A 14,061-nucleotide genomic window follows, 5' to 3' on the forward strand; every position below is an offset into this window, starting at 1 on the left:
TTACATTTCTTCATCAGCAGTAATTTACACTGTGACTGCTGTGCAGTTTTTCAAAGTAAAGAGTGGTGGGGGTCTGTAAGACTGTGTGTGTGTCAGAGGAGGCTGGTGGGAGGAGCTATAGGAGGACAGGCTCATTGTAATGGTTGTAATGGAACAAATGGAACAGTATCATACACATCATACATGGAAACCACATGCTTGACTCAGTTCCATTTACTCCATTCCAGCCATTATAATGAGCCCTTCCTCCTATAGCCTCTTCTGGTGTGTGTGTGTGACTGAGCTTGCTGCTCAGGTTGGTGATGACACGCCAGCAGAGAGAGACATCCACAGACATGCTGGGGCTCGCTAACACGTCAGGGTAGGAGGACACAGGGAGGAGAAAGAGAGAGAGAGAGAGGTTTCTAGTTTTTATTGGTTTCAATGCATATCCTCCTGTGGTTTCAGTGTTTATAACCCAAATCAGAACCAGATGATGGGAGTTTGGGGATAATGATATTGTGTAGAGACCACCTCACCAACCTGTCCAGACCCAAAGGGAGCTGGGTGGGGTCAGCATGGGTCAGGGGTTAACTGGCCCCTCTCCTGGGTTGAATGGGTTAGTCATAAAGAGAAGATGCTCCAGGCTAGGGGAGGCTGGGGCTGGGGGAGGCTATATGTGGCCTGCTATACTGGCCATCTCCTCCGCTCTGTGGGAGTTTCCTCTCTCTATATACTGGCCATCTCTTCCACTCTGTAGGGGTTTCCTCTCTCTCTCTATCTCTCTCTCTCTCTCTCTCTCTCTCTCTCTCTCTCTCTCTCTCTCTCTGGTCGCTCCAGCTTGAGGGCCTGGAAGAGGCTCTGCTTATCTGATAGTTCCAGGCAGGGAACAGTTAATTGCTTGACAGCAATGGGAAATACCTCTTTGCTCACTCCCTTTCTCTCTCTCTTACTACCCTCCCTCTTTCTTCCCCTCCCCATTCTCTCTCCTTAGCGCTGTCGCCCCTCCTCTTCGGTCCTCTCTCTTCCTCTCTCTCTTCCCTCTCTCTCTCTGCCTTGCTGTGAGTAGGTGTTTCCCTACTGTGGGTGATTGGTGTGCGTCTATATAGGATTGGAGACACTCTGAGTCTAGTGCCCACTTGCCACGCGCTCCCCACAGGACTACCTGTTTTTTTTTCTGTTTGTTTTTTTCCTTCGAGGATTTACACTTTCAACTGACAGCATGTCGGAGGGCAGGAAAAAGGAGAAGAAAGGGAGAACGAGTGGGGGGAAAAGAGCACGGAAAGAGGAGAGAGAGCGCAAAGAGAAAGAATTGAGCGATCCAACCACAGGTAAAAAAGAATGGCTGGAGAGGACATTTGGAGAGGCGTGTGTGTGTGTATGTGTGCACTTGATTGTGTGTAAGTATGTGCACACTTGGCACAGACCTAAATTCAACATCTATTCCACATTGGTTCGACGTAATTTTGTTGAACTGACATGGAAACAGCGCTGATTCAACCAGTGTGTGCCCAGTGGGTGTGTGGATGTGTTGCAGTAGTGGGATTGCAGGGCCTGTGAAAGAATGCATGGCCTTCAAAGCTTATACCGCCAGGTTGTCACATGGAAGGGATGCGGCAGCATGTACACGTAGGAGCACATCTGGCTTGAGCGGTGTAGCTACACTGATGTGTCATCTAATGTGCTTTTTGCATGCGAGCCCAAATCAAAGTCCTCAATGAGCTGGGGACCTCACTGCGCACTGCACACACCACGGTAACACCACGGCAACACACAGCTGTGTTGGGAACACTTTGACAGAGGCCGCAGGGTGTAACTCCTGTTATTTTTCGAGTTTCATATTTCACTTTCGCTTACGTGTCTCATTATATAGCAGCCTGAAACTGTTGTTTGCTTCTCCCATGTTTTCCCAGTCCCTTATAGACAAGGCTTATGGAGCAATACAATTGACAGTATATGTTTGAAGTACTGTATCACACACTACACAGTAACTTTATTTCTGACAGTATACAGTTAACATGGACCAACAGAACACACCCGGGGCTGTTCACTGTCTCCTAGCTTGTGTCCTGTGTCCAGTGGCTCATTCATTTCTCACAGGAAACCCCTCTGCCATTGGAATTGCGCTGCAGCTGCATTCGCAAACGCATCATTTTGCGCTCTCACTGGCGGCTGCTGCAAGCTGCAGCATGTTACTGCAGTTTGACCCTGGGTCGCAGGGAAGACCTACCCCCATGTCAAAGTGGTACTCTCCTCTCTCTGTCCCATGCTAATATAATTAACATTTTATTTAGGTACTATATGTTATTTCTTACTCTCTCCCACACACCGTCTCTTTCTCACTGTTTCACACACACACACACACACACACACACACACACACACACACACACACACACACACACACACACACACACACACACACACACACACACACACACACACACACAGAGTTAGGGTTGGGAATTGCCAGGGACCTCACAACACGATATTTATTGCAATTCTCACGATGCTATCTACAGTTGAAGTCGGAAGTTTACATACACCTTAGCCAAGTACATTTAAACTCAGTTTTTCACAATTCCTGACATTCAAACCTGGTAAAAATTCCCTGTCTTATGTCAGTTAGGATCACCACTTTATTTTAAGAATGTGAAATGTCAGAATAATAGTAGAGAGAATTATTTATTTCAGCTTTTATTTCTTTCATCACATTCCCAGTGGGTCAGAAGTTTACATACACTCAATTAGTATTTGGTAGCATTGCCTTTAAATTGTTTTACTTGGGTCAAACGTTTCAGGTAGCCTTCCACAAGCTTCCCACAATACGTCGGGTGAATTTGGTCCCATTCCCCCTGACAGAGCTGGTGTGACTGGGTCAGGTTTGTAGGCCTCTCTATGCTTTTTCACAAACTTTCTATAGAATTGAGGTCAGGGCTTTGTGATGGCCACTCCAATACCGTGACTTTGTTGTCCTTAAGCTATTTATAAACAACTTTGGAAATATGCTTGGGGTCATTGGGGTCATTGGGGTCCTTGGGGTCCTTGGGGTCATTGTCCGTTTGGAAGACCAATCTGTGACAAAGCTTTAACTTCGTGACTGATGTGTTGAGATATTGCTTCAATATATCCACATCATTTTCCTATTTTTGTTTCATCAGACCAGAGGACATTTCTCAAAAAAGTATGATCTTTGTCACCATGTGCAGTTACAAACCGTAGTCTGGCTTTTCATGGCGGTTTTGGAGCAGTGGCTTCTTCCTTGCTGAGCGGCCTTTCAGGTTATGTCAATATAGGACTCATTTGACTGTGGATATAGATACTTTTGTACCTGTTTCCTCCAGCGTCTTCACAAGGTCCTCTGCTGTTGTTTTGCACCAAAGTACGTTCATCTCTAGGAGACAGAATTTGTCTTCTTCCTCAGCGGTATGACGGCTGCGTGGTCCCATGGTGTTTGTACTTGCGTACTATTGTTTGAATAGATGAGCGTGGTATCTTCAGGCGTTTGGAAATTGCTCCCAGGGTTGAACCAAACTTGTGGAGGTCTACAACATTTTTTCTGAGATCTTGGCTGATTTCTTTTGATTTTCCTATGATGTCAAGCAAAGCGGCACTGAGTTTGAAGGTAGGCCATGAAATACATCCACAGGTACACCTCCAATTGACTCAAATTATGCCAATTAGGCTATCACAAGCTTCTAAAACCATGACGTCATTTTCTTGAATTTTGCAAGCTGTTTAAAGGCACAGTCAACTTAGTGTATGTAAACTTCTGACCCACTAGAATTGTGATCCAGTGAATTATAAGTGAAATCATCTGTCTGTAAACAGTTGTTGGAAAAGTTACTTGTGTCCTGCACAAAGTAGATGTCCTAACCGACTTGCCAAAACTGTAGTTTGTTAACAAGAAATTTGTGGAGTGGTTGAAAAATGAGTTTTAATGACTCTGACCTAAGTGTATGTAAACTTCTGACTTCAACTGTATATTGCAATTCGATACAACAATTTTACTATGATTCGATGTCCAAACATATTGCTCACCATTTTATGAGTAGAAGGCCATTAGAAAATGAGTTTTGATCACTCATGGAAACAAAAGTTCTGAAAAACATTTTGGTCTCACCATTTAAATAGAAGATGGAGAATGAACTAGAGAAATATAAATAGCTGGGTTTTGGCACAGGTACAGCTGTCTCGTACTAGCTAGTGTTAACTACCATTTTTTTGAGAATCCATACTTGGAGTCATATAATCTATATCATTTCGTAAAAAATTATATTGCGATACTGTACAGTATTGATTTTTTACCCCCCATCACTAACACACACACACCATTATCCATGAATTCAATACTAGACTGGGAGAAATGTATCCGCTGTCATAGTGGGGGTTTTGCAGCCAAAGCTAAGGCATCTGTGACTGTGTGAGTAACCCAGCCTGTGAACCCTCTCCAGGGTTATAACAGAGCGCCTGTGCACCTCAGTCTGCCCTCACTAGCACCTCAGTCTGCCCTCACTAGCCCCTCAGTCTGCCCTCACTAGCCCCTCAGTCTGCCCTCACTAGCGTGTTACACCTGTGTCTGAAATGCAAGGATCCCAGAGAGAGAGGTCAATCATAGACCTGGGAAGTCACACTAAGATCTTAGATACCGCAGCTACATTAGCACGTCCCACAGACCACAAGACCTGTATTGTATTGTCTTTCGCTCCCCACCGCCTACCAAGCCCATACTTAGGTTTCTCCCTAATTTAGAGTGAGATTTCCCCCGGCTGAGGGCTCACAGTCTTGTCCTCTGCCTCACTAGGCTCTGGAGACCTTCACTGTAATAGCTTCCATTCCTCTTCTCTTTTAATGTGCTGATTATTCCATAGTTTTGTCACCTGTTTGTCTCAGATCGACTGACAGAAAATACCAAATTCGTCATGACATGAAATTTGCTTGAAAGCTCTTAACACCTTTAGGAGAGGGGTGAGAACGTACGAACTGTACATGTGTTTTAGTTAGTTAAGACGAGAGAGAGAGAGAGAGAGAGAGAGAGAGAGAGAGAGAGAGAGAGAGAGAGAGAGAGGACACAATCATGCCCAGAGTTTACTTGCAGGCAGCTTTCCTGTCATCCATCATCCTCTCTCAGTGTTAGGTGGACTCTATGACACTGTCCTCTTTTCAAGTGCAGTAGATGCCTGTTGTTCTTTAGGTCAACAATTGTTCTGCCTAGTTCTGCATCCCTCCGCTCCATTGTTAAACAGGTGTTGTGTCGTTTGGTGGGTCAGTCACCCTGTTGTGTACTGCATAATTATTATAATAATTATTATAATATTGATAATAATTGCAGCCCATTTATCAGTGTGTGGTGTTCCTGTCTGTGTCTCTGATCCCCAGTCAGACAATATGCCTATTTACACAGCTAGGAGCATTGTGTTATAGTATAGCTAACCTGATGGTAATTTGCAGTGTTTTGTCTAGTGGAAAAAAGGATAAAAGAGCACCTGAGAGACTCCATTTGCTGTCTCTTAAGGGAGGGAAAAGAACTATGTTAAGCTTCCAGGAAGCACACTTGTTCTTCAGTTTATCCCACCTCACTTTTCATTTCTGTTGTACTATACTGCTTGCGACTGCACATTTATTCTACACGCAGCTGTAATAGTTTATTGATGTCTGAACGCTATAGTTCCTGCTGTAGGGCTTTTGGAAGGCTGTTTTGTCTGCTTCTTGTTGACATGCTAGAGAAGAGAATGGCATGTGCTGAATAGAACACAACACCAGACAGAACACTTGTGTTCTAGTTGGATGACTTCCTTGATCAGGGACTGTGACACAGTGTTGACCTCAAGATATGAAGGATGAAACCCAGAATAAACAATATCTAGGCTAAGTCTAGAGAGAGTCGACTCCAGAAAAATCCTTGTGTCGGTCACCACTGTGAGAGAGGCAGACACCTAACCTTTTCATGTATATATGTTTGATTAATTGAGGAATGTTTCTGATGTGTGAGGAGTGACAACGAGTGAATGTGTTTTTCGGTTGACTTTAATGGCAATTGCAGGTCTCCGTATTGGTGCTTACTGACTGACATAGCTGATTCAGGCTGCTCTTTCCTATGGCTCACTAGGCTTTCCTCAGGCTGTGTGCTGCTCTTTCCTATGGCTCACTAGACTTTCCTCAGGCTATGGCTCACTAGGCTTTCCTCAGGCTGTGTGCTGCTCTGAATCCGGTAGGAGAAGCACACGCATGTAAATCAAGCTCAGTGTTTTTCTCTGGACTCAACCCCATGTGTTTTGTAGTCTGGATTTAACGTTCATTTCCTCAATGTGCTGCTGGCACTGTGGTATTTTACATGTTTGTACTGTTTGAGAACTCGCAGAGTACTAGGAACACAAGGGCAAGGCCGTAAAAAAAGATGTGCGCATTTATCTACTGTATATGCCAACAGTGTACAACAATGCTTAATTTATCATAAGCATTATAGATAATAAATCCTAACTGCTAAATTGTTTCATATATATTCAGTCAATAAAAAACAATAGCCATTTAAGATGAGTTGAAACCGTAATATCAACTGATTATATTACACCATGGAACACAATCTTCGAAAAGGCAGTAACCTCAGCAGTAAGCTCAGCAGTAAGCTCAGCAGTAAGCTCAGCAGTAACCTCAGCAGTAAGCTCAGCAGTAACCTCAGCAGTAACCTCAGCAGTAACCTCAGCAGTAAGCTCAGCAGTAACCTCAGCAGTAAGCTCAGCAGTAACCTCAGCAGTAAGCTCAGCAGTAACCTCAGCAGTAACCTCAGCAGTAACCTCAGCAGTAACCTCAGCAGTAACCTCAGCAGTAACCTCAGCAGTAAGCTCAGCAGTAACCTCAGCAGTAAGCTCAGCAGTAACCTCAGCAGTAAGCTCAGCAGTAACCTCAGCAGTAAGCTCAGCAGTAACCTCAGCAGTAACCTCAGCAGTAAGCTCAGCAGTAATGCTTGCTTGTAGAAGCCTATGGCTGTGCAATGGCATAGCCTTATTTTGTTCATTTAGTAGACAAGACGCTCCTTTTGAATTTGTGATAAAACTGTTGTTGTTATTTGGCAAGGAATGTAGCTTGTGTATCCCATCAGTTAGGCATTTTATTATGCCCACTGATTTTTATAGGCATTTACTTCTGTAGACCTAATGGGATCTTGTGTGTGAACTCAGCATGTGTAGAGGGCAGTGGCGGTCAATGCCGTTTAAGATGAGGGAGGATGATGTATTGAAAAATAATTATGAGCATGGCTTTATTTCTATTATGTCATTCATATTCCATTCACCCAGCTCAATGTAACATCGATACGTTTAGGTTACTACATGACACTCAAAATGTCCCTGTACCCATCATGTGGTTGCTACAACCTAGTCTATGAATGAAAGTTTACAATGTAGGTGCATAGGTCGAAGTAATTTTTAATAAACAAAGTGACTGACCGCCTAGCACACTCTTGCCTGCATCTAGCTAATTTAGGGTGTAATCATTAGTCCAACAGCTGCAAATGAGAGTTTCTATTGGACAAATTCAGGTATGTTAATCCTCATTCTGTTCTGTTTGCTTACAGTGAAGAAACTTTTTTCAATAGAATCGGCGGAATGAATACACCGCTGATTACACGCAAATACAGTTCACTTTCATAGCAGGCACATAAAAATAGCATGATCACTTTGACCATTGTATATATAATTCCTTCCCCCAACAATCTATGCACTCCCCTCCTCTCACCCTTTTCCTTCGCTTGTGGACTTCAGTGCACAACACATCAGCTGTCTGTGACCAGGTCAAAGTTTCCTTTCATGACCACTAACTTCTATACACAGCCTACAACATTGTCACGTCATAGTCAACATTCTGTAGCTACTAGAACTAACGAGTTAGTAAGCCCGCTACAATCATGCAGTACAGTGTACAGTCAGAAAGATGTTTAGCAGTTACACTGGCGGGCCCCGGTGGCAATAAAAATAAAACCAAAAGCTTTCCTTGACTTGGAAGAGTTCCAGTGTTGGATAGCTATAGCCAGCTAGCTAACATAGCATCCCTCTCTGTTTGAGCCGGGTGTTTGAGTAGGCTTAAAAGGCAAGCTGCCTTAGGTAGCTAGTGAAAGTTTTAAAAAATACAACCAAATATTGCTCTCTCGCTTTCTCTCTCTCTTTCTCTCTTGCTTCTCCTTAATTTTGGAAGAAATTAATTTGTCTAAAACTGTTCAAATATTGTATTTTTCTCTCTTTGAGTCAACTACTCACTACATTTTATGCACTGCATTGCTAGCTAGCTGTAGTTTATGCTTTCAGTACTAAATTCCTTATCTGATCCTGTGATTGGGTGGACAATATGTCAGTTTCTATTTATTTAACCTTTATTTAACTAGGCAGGTCAGTTAATAACAAATTCTTATTACAATGATGGCCTACCAAAAGGCTAAAGACTTCCTGTGAAGACAGGGGCTGTTAATACAAATAAATAACGTATAAATATAGGACAAAACACACATCATGACAAGAGAAACAACACAACACTACATAAAGAGAGACCTAAGACAACAACATAGCAACAACATGTGACATATATAATAGGAGGCAGACCCGGAGAGGAGCCTGTCTGCCCACACTCACCGCTTGTTCCCCTGCTTATGTAGGCTGTGTGTGCCGGGTGTGGCGCGTCCTTCCCTTCGCTTCTAATATTTAAATGTCTCGTCAATTGCCACTGAAAAATAGGTGTTTGACTAATATTTTTGTCACTATTTTTGTTTACAAAATTAACACTGTGGTAGACACTAGTTTTTAACTTAATCAATCGGAAATTAATGGCTCCATTAGAAATGAAATGTCCAAACTTACTGTTTGCCTTGTATTGTAGTTGGTTAATCTTGTTATCAGGAATCACAAGGACATGTGGAGCCTATAGCAGCGAGAGGCTGGTCTAGCTTTTTAGCCAAGGATTAGTCTGACAGAGGATGTAACCTACTTAACACTAACACTGTTGGCTGGAGATCACCATAACTTTGAGACCACTCTGTTGCCTTTGCAGCAAAAACACCCTGAGGTTAAACCTGAGGATGAGCTCCTATCTCCCTCTGCCTCATCTGGCTGGCTGTGATAGCTCACTCTGTGTGTGTGTGTGTGTGTGTGTGTGTGTGTGTGTGTGTGTGTGTGTGTGTGTGTGTGTGTGTGTGTGTGTGTGTGTTTACCCCCTGCACTGTGAATGATCATTAGCCCACCCTTTTGAAACTAACACAAAGTTGTTGACAGTTCTGAGGCTCTCTCTTCTCTAAGCTCTTTTTAACTAAGGTTGTGAAAAGTATGTACAGCTGGGGTAGGACTAAAAATAACGTGTCCTATTGATCTATGATGCATGGTCTTTATTCTGATGAGACATTCCCTTGTGTTTGATTCCGGCAAGTGCAGAAGGCACAGACAGTCTTGAAATGGCCCAGATCATTTAGAGACAGAAATCCTTTCTGTTTGACGTAATAAACCCTTAGCCACTCCCTGTAAAACTTGACATACACAGTTGCTCAAATCAGCAATGGATTAGGAGCACTACAGAGAATGTGAGGGTAGACTGGTGCTCATGAAATGGGTCAAATGGATACCACTTGTGGATAAAAATGTTATGTCTCTGCGTGCCATATGAAGGAAGTTTCGCTAAAGCTAGTTAGCACTGGCTCGCAAAACGACCTCTAACTTCCTTCATACGGCACTCAGACATAAAAATGGTATCCACGAGTTCATCTGACTCTGCTTATGTAGAAAACGGCTTCATTTCCAGAATCTCACAGTATCCCTTTAAACATTGAAACCAAGTTATTTTACAATTAGAATTACCAGAATCTGGCAGTAAACCACTCATTCCTTTAATTTACCGTGTTAAATAATACTAATATTATTGGCTTTATAATAAGGTTGGTAGCAACATGGAAAATCATTGTGGAAATCTGTTGCAGCTCAAGTCGACTACAAAATCCACAATGCAATTCTTTCTCTTTAGCTGGCTGGCTAGCAAACGTAGCTACACACGATAATGCCAAAAACAACATCAGCATGTAACATAGCTAGTTAGCTGTAAAATTGCCTAAACAATTTGCGCTATCAATTTAGGAGTCTACAATCTCACCATGTTCAACCTGCAGATCGATGTGCCTCACAGAGTGGAGTGTAACATTTGCAACGGCAGATATACTTTTGAGGAAATGGAAACGTGGCCCATGCTGTCACTCATGCTAAATTGAGTCAAACGTTGTTTTTTTGAAAGCAACAAAGCATGAAAATACTTTGTTTGTTTGTTTTTGTTTGTTTTGTGTGTTTGTCAATAAGAGTGTGCTGGGTGTATATGTGGTCTGTCGTACGGTATTTTGGTAAGAAGCCAATTTGACATTTGCTCAGGACATTGTTTTCACTGAGGAAATGTTGGAGTCTGCTGTTGATGATACTGCAGAGGATTTTTCAGAGGTTTCTGCTGACGCGTATTCCATAGTAATTATTGGGGTCAAATTTGTCTCTTTTTTTTGGATTGAGGTGATCAGGCCTTGGTCCCAAATATTAGGCAAGATGCCAGAGCCGAGGATAATTTTGAAGAGCTTCAGAATAGCCCATTTGAATTTGTGGTCTGTATATTTGATTGTTTTGTTTAGTATATCATCAACACCACAAGTCTTTTTGGGTTGGAGGGTTTGTATTTTGTCCTGTATCTCATCCAATATAATTGGAGATTCCAGTGGGTTCTGGTAGTCTTTAATAGCTGATTATAAGTTTTGTAAATGATCATGTATACGTTTCTTTGTTTTATGGCTGAAAAGGTTGGAGAAGTGGTCTATCCATACATCTCCATTTTGGATAGATGGCTCTTTGTGTTGTTATTTGTTTAGTGTGTTCCACTTTTCCCAGAAGTGATTTGATTCTATTGATTCTTCAATGACAATGAGCTGTTTTCTGTCATGCTGTTTCTTCTTTTTCTTGGTATATTTCTGTATTATTTTAGTATTTTACCATGTTTTTTTGGTTGGATAGATTTCTCAATTTCTTTCTTAGGTTTTTATGTTCTTCATCAAACCATTTCTCATTGTTGTTATTTGTCTTAGGTTTTCTGCGGGAATTTGAAATGTTAGCTGATAGGTCAAATATATTGTTCAGACTGCTAAATTTACACCCTCACGATTGCAGGAAAACATTTTGTCCAGGAAGTTGCCTAGGAGGGATTAGTTGTTGGCCAATAGTTTTTTGGTTGGTTTCTAATCAAATCAAATCACATTTTATTGGTCACATACACATGGTTAGCAGATGGTATTGCGAGTGTAACGAAATGCTTGTGCTTCTAGTTCCGACAGTGCAGCAATATCTAACATGTAATCTAACAATTCCATGACAATTCTACACTACCTTCCTTCGGTCTATAGCATTCCTTAATAGTCTGCAGTTTGCTCGGCTTTGATGCCTCATGGTTAATTATTGCTCTGTTCAAGTAGATTGTGATTTTGCTGTGATCTGATAAGGGTGTCAGTGGGCTGACTGTGAACGCTCTGAGGGACTCTGGGTTGAGGTCGGTGATAAAGTAGTCTACAGTACTACTGCCAAGAGATGAGCTATAGGTGTACCTACCATAGGAGTCCCCTCGAAGCCTTCCATTGACTATGTACATACCCAGCATGTGACGGAGCTGCAGGAGTTGTGACCTGGGTGGCATATGGGGGAGGGAATGCTGTCACCTCCAGGTATGTGTTTGTCACCCTGTGTGCTGAGGATGTCAGGTTCTTGTCCAGGTCTGGCATTTAGGTCACCACAGACTAGTACATGGCTACTTCTGGGTTGGAGCGAGCGGTCGCATCCGCACTCGGTCCGCAGGAGACACTGCTAGCTAGCCAACAGCTAGCCAACGTCTACCGAACAGAACTTCCGCACTCAACAACCCGGTCGCATTTCGCTTCGCTCCACAGGTAGTATCACATTTTCATTTCATTTCATTACAGTACAACGGCTTGATTTGTTTGATCGTAGCTAGCTACATAGCTAGCTACATAGCCGTCTTTGTATCAAAGATAATTGTGTAGTCTAGAGCGATTTCCTAGGTTAGCTAGCCAGCTATTGTCGTTCTTTTAACGCAACGTAACGTAATCAACACTGCTAGCTAGCCAGCTAGCCCCGAATAGCAGCACAGTAGAAACTATTACACTCAACGGAACGACTTGATTAGTGTAGTGTCAACAACGCAGCCACTGCCAGCTAGCCTACATAGTCAACAACGCAGCCACTGCCAGCTAGCCTACTTCTGCCTCCTCAACCCTCCTCTCCTCCCTTTCTGCATCCTTTGACTCTCTATGTCCCCTATCCTCCAGGCCGGCTCGGTCCTCCCCTCCCGCTCCGTGGCTCGACGACTCATTGCGAGCTCACAGAACAGGGCTCCGGGCAGCCGAGCGGAAATGGAGGAAAACTCGCCTCCCTGCGGACCTGGCATCCTTTCACTCCCTCCTCTCTACATTTTCCTCTTCTCTCTCTGCTGCTAAAGCCACTTTCTACCACTCTAAATTCCAAGCATCTGCCTCTAACCCTAGGAAGCTCTTTGCCACCTTCTCCTCCCTCCTGAATCCTCCTCCCCCCCCCCCTCCTCCCTCTCTGCAGATGATTTCGTCAACCATTTTGAAAAGAAGGTCGACGACATCCGATCCTCGTTTGCTAAGTCAAACGACACCGCTGGTTCTGCTCACACTGCCCTACCCTGTGCTCTGACCTCTTTCTCCCCTCTCTCTCCAGATGAAATCTTGCGTCTTGTGACGGCCGGCCGCCCAACAACCTGCCCGCTTGACCCTATCCCCTCCTCTCTTCTCCAGACCATTTCCGGAGACCTTCTCCCTTACCTCACCTCACCTCGCTCATCAACTCATCCCTGACCGCTGGCTACGTCCCTTCCGTCTTCAAGAGAGCGAGAGTTGCACCCCTTCTGAAAAAACCTACACTCGATCCCTCCGATGTCAACAACTACAGACCAGTATCCCTTCTTTCTTTTCTCTCCAAAACTCTTGAACGTGCCGTCCTTGGCCAGCTCTCCCGCTATCTCTCTCAGAATGACCTTCTTGATCCAAATCAGTCAGGTTTCAAGACTAGTCATTTAACTGAGACTGCTCTTCTCTGTATCACGGAGGCGCTCCGCACTGCTAAAGCTAACTCTCTCTCCTCTGCTCTCATCCTTCTAGACCTATCGGCTGCCTTCGATACTGTGAACCATCAGATCCTCCTCTCCACCCTCTCCGAGTTGGGCATCTCCGGCGCGGCCCACGCTTGGATTGCGTCCTACCTGACAGGTCGCTCCTACCAGGTGGCGTGGCGAGAATCCGTCTCCACACCACGTGCTCTCACCACTGGTGTCCCCCAGGGCTCTGTTCTAGGCCCTCTCCTATTCTCGCTATACACCAAGTCACTTGGCTCTGTCATAACCTCACATGGTCTCTCCTATCATTGCTATGCAGACGACACACAATTAATCTTCTCCTTTCCCCCTTCTGATGACCAGGTGGCGAATCGCATCTCTGCATGTCTGGCAGACATATCAGTGTGGATGACGGATCACCACCTCAAGCTGAACCTCGGCAAGACGGAGCTGCTCTTCCTCCCGGGGAAGGACTGCCCGTTCCATGATCTCGCCATCACGGTTGACAACTCCATTGTGTCCTCCTCCCAGAGCGCTAAGAACCTTGGCGTGATCCTGGACAACACCCTGTCGTTCTCAACTAACATCAAGGCGGTGGCCCGTTCCTGTAGGTTCATGCTCTACAACATCCGCAGAGTACGACCCTGCCTCACACAGGAAGCGGCGCAGGTCCTAATCCAGGCACTTGTCATCTCCCGTCTGGATTACTGCAACTCGCTGTTGGCTGGGCTCCCTGCCTGTGCCATTAAACCCCTACAACTCATCCAGAACGCCGCAGCCCGTCTGGTGTTCAACCTTCCCAAGTTCTCTCACGTCACCCCGCTCCTCCGCTCTCTCCACTGGCTTCCAGTTGAAGCTCGCATCCGCTACAAGACCATGGTGCTTGCCTACGGAGCTGTGAGGGGAACGGAACCTCAGTACCTCCAGGCTCTGATC

The 14,061-nt window shown here is 44.3% G+C and overlaps 1 pseudogene; it reads left to right on the forward strand.

The window, feature by feature from the left end:
* The first annotated feature begins 1,019 nt into the window (after positions 1-1,019).
* Positions 1,020-14,061, forward strand: part of LOC115146947 (pro-neuregulin-2, membrane-bound isoform-like) — a 134,914-nt pseudogene continuing 121,872 nt past the window's right edge.

Source organism: Oncorhynchus nerka, linkage group LG19, assembly GCF_034236695.1.
Source record: "Oncorhynchus nerka isolate Pitt River linkage group LG19, Oner_Uvic_2.0, whole genome shotgun sequence".
In the NCBI taxonomy this organism is placed as follows: domain Eukaryota; kingdom Metazoa; phylum Chordata; class Actinopteri; order Salmoniformes; family Salmonidae; genus Oncorhynchus; species Oncorhynchus nerka.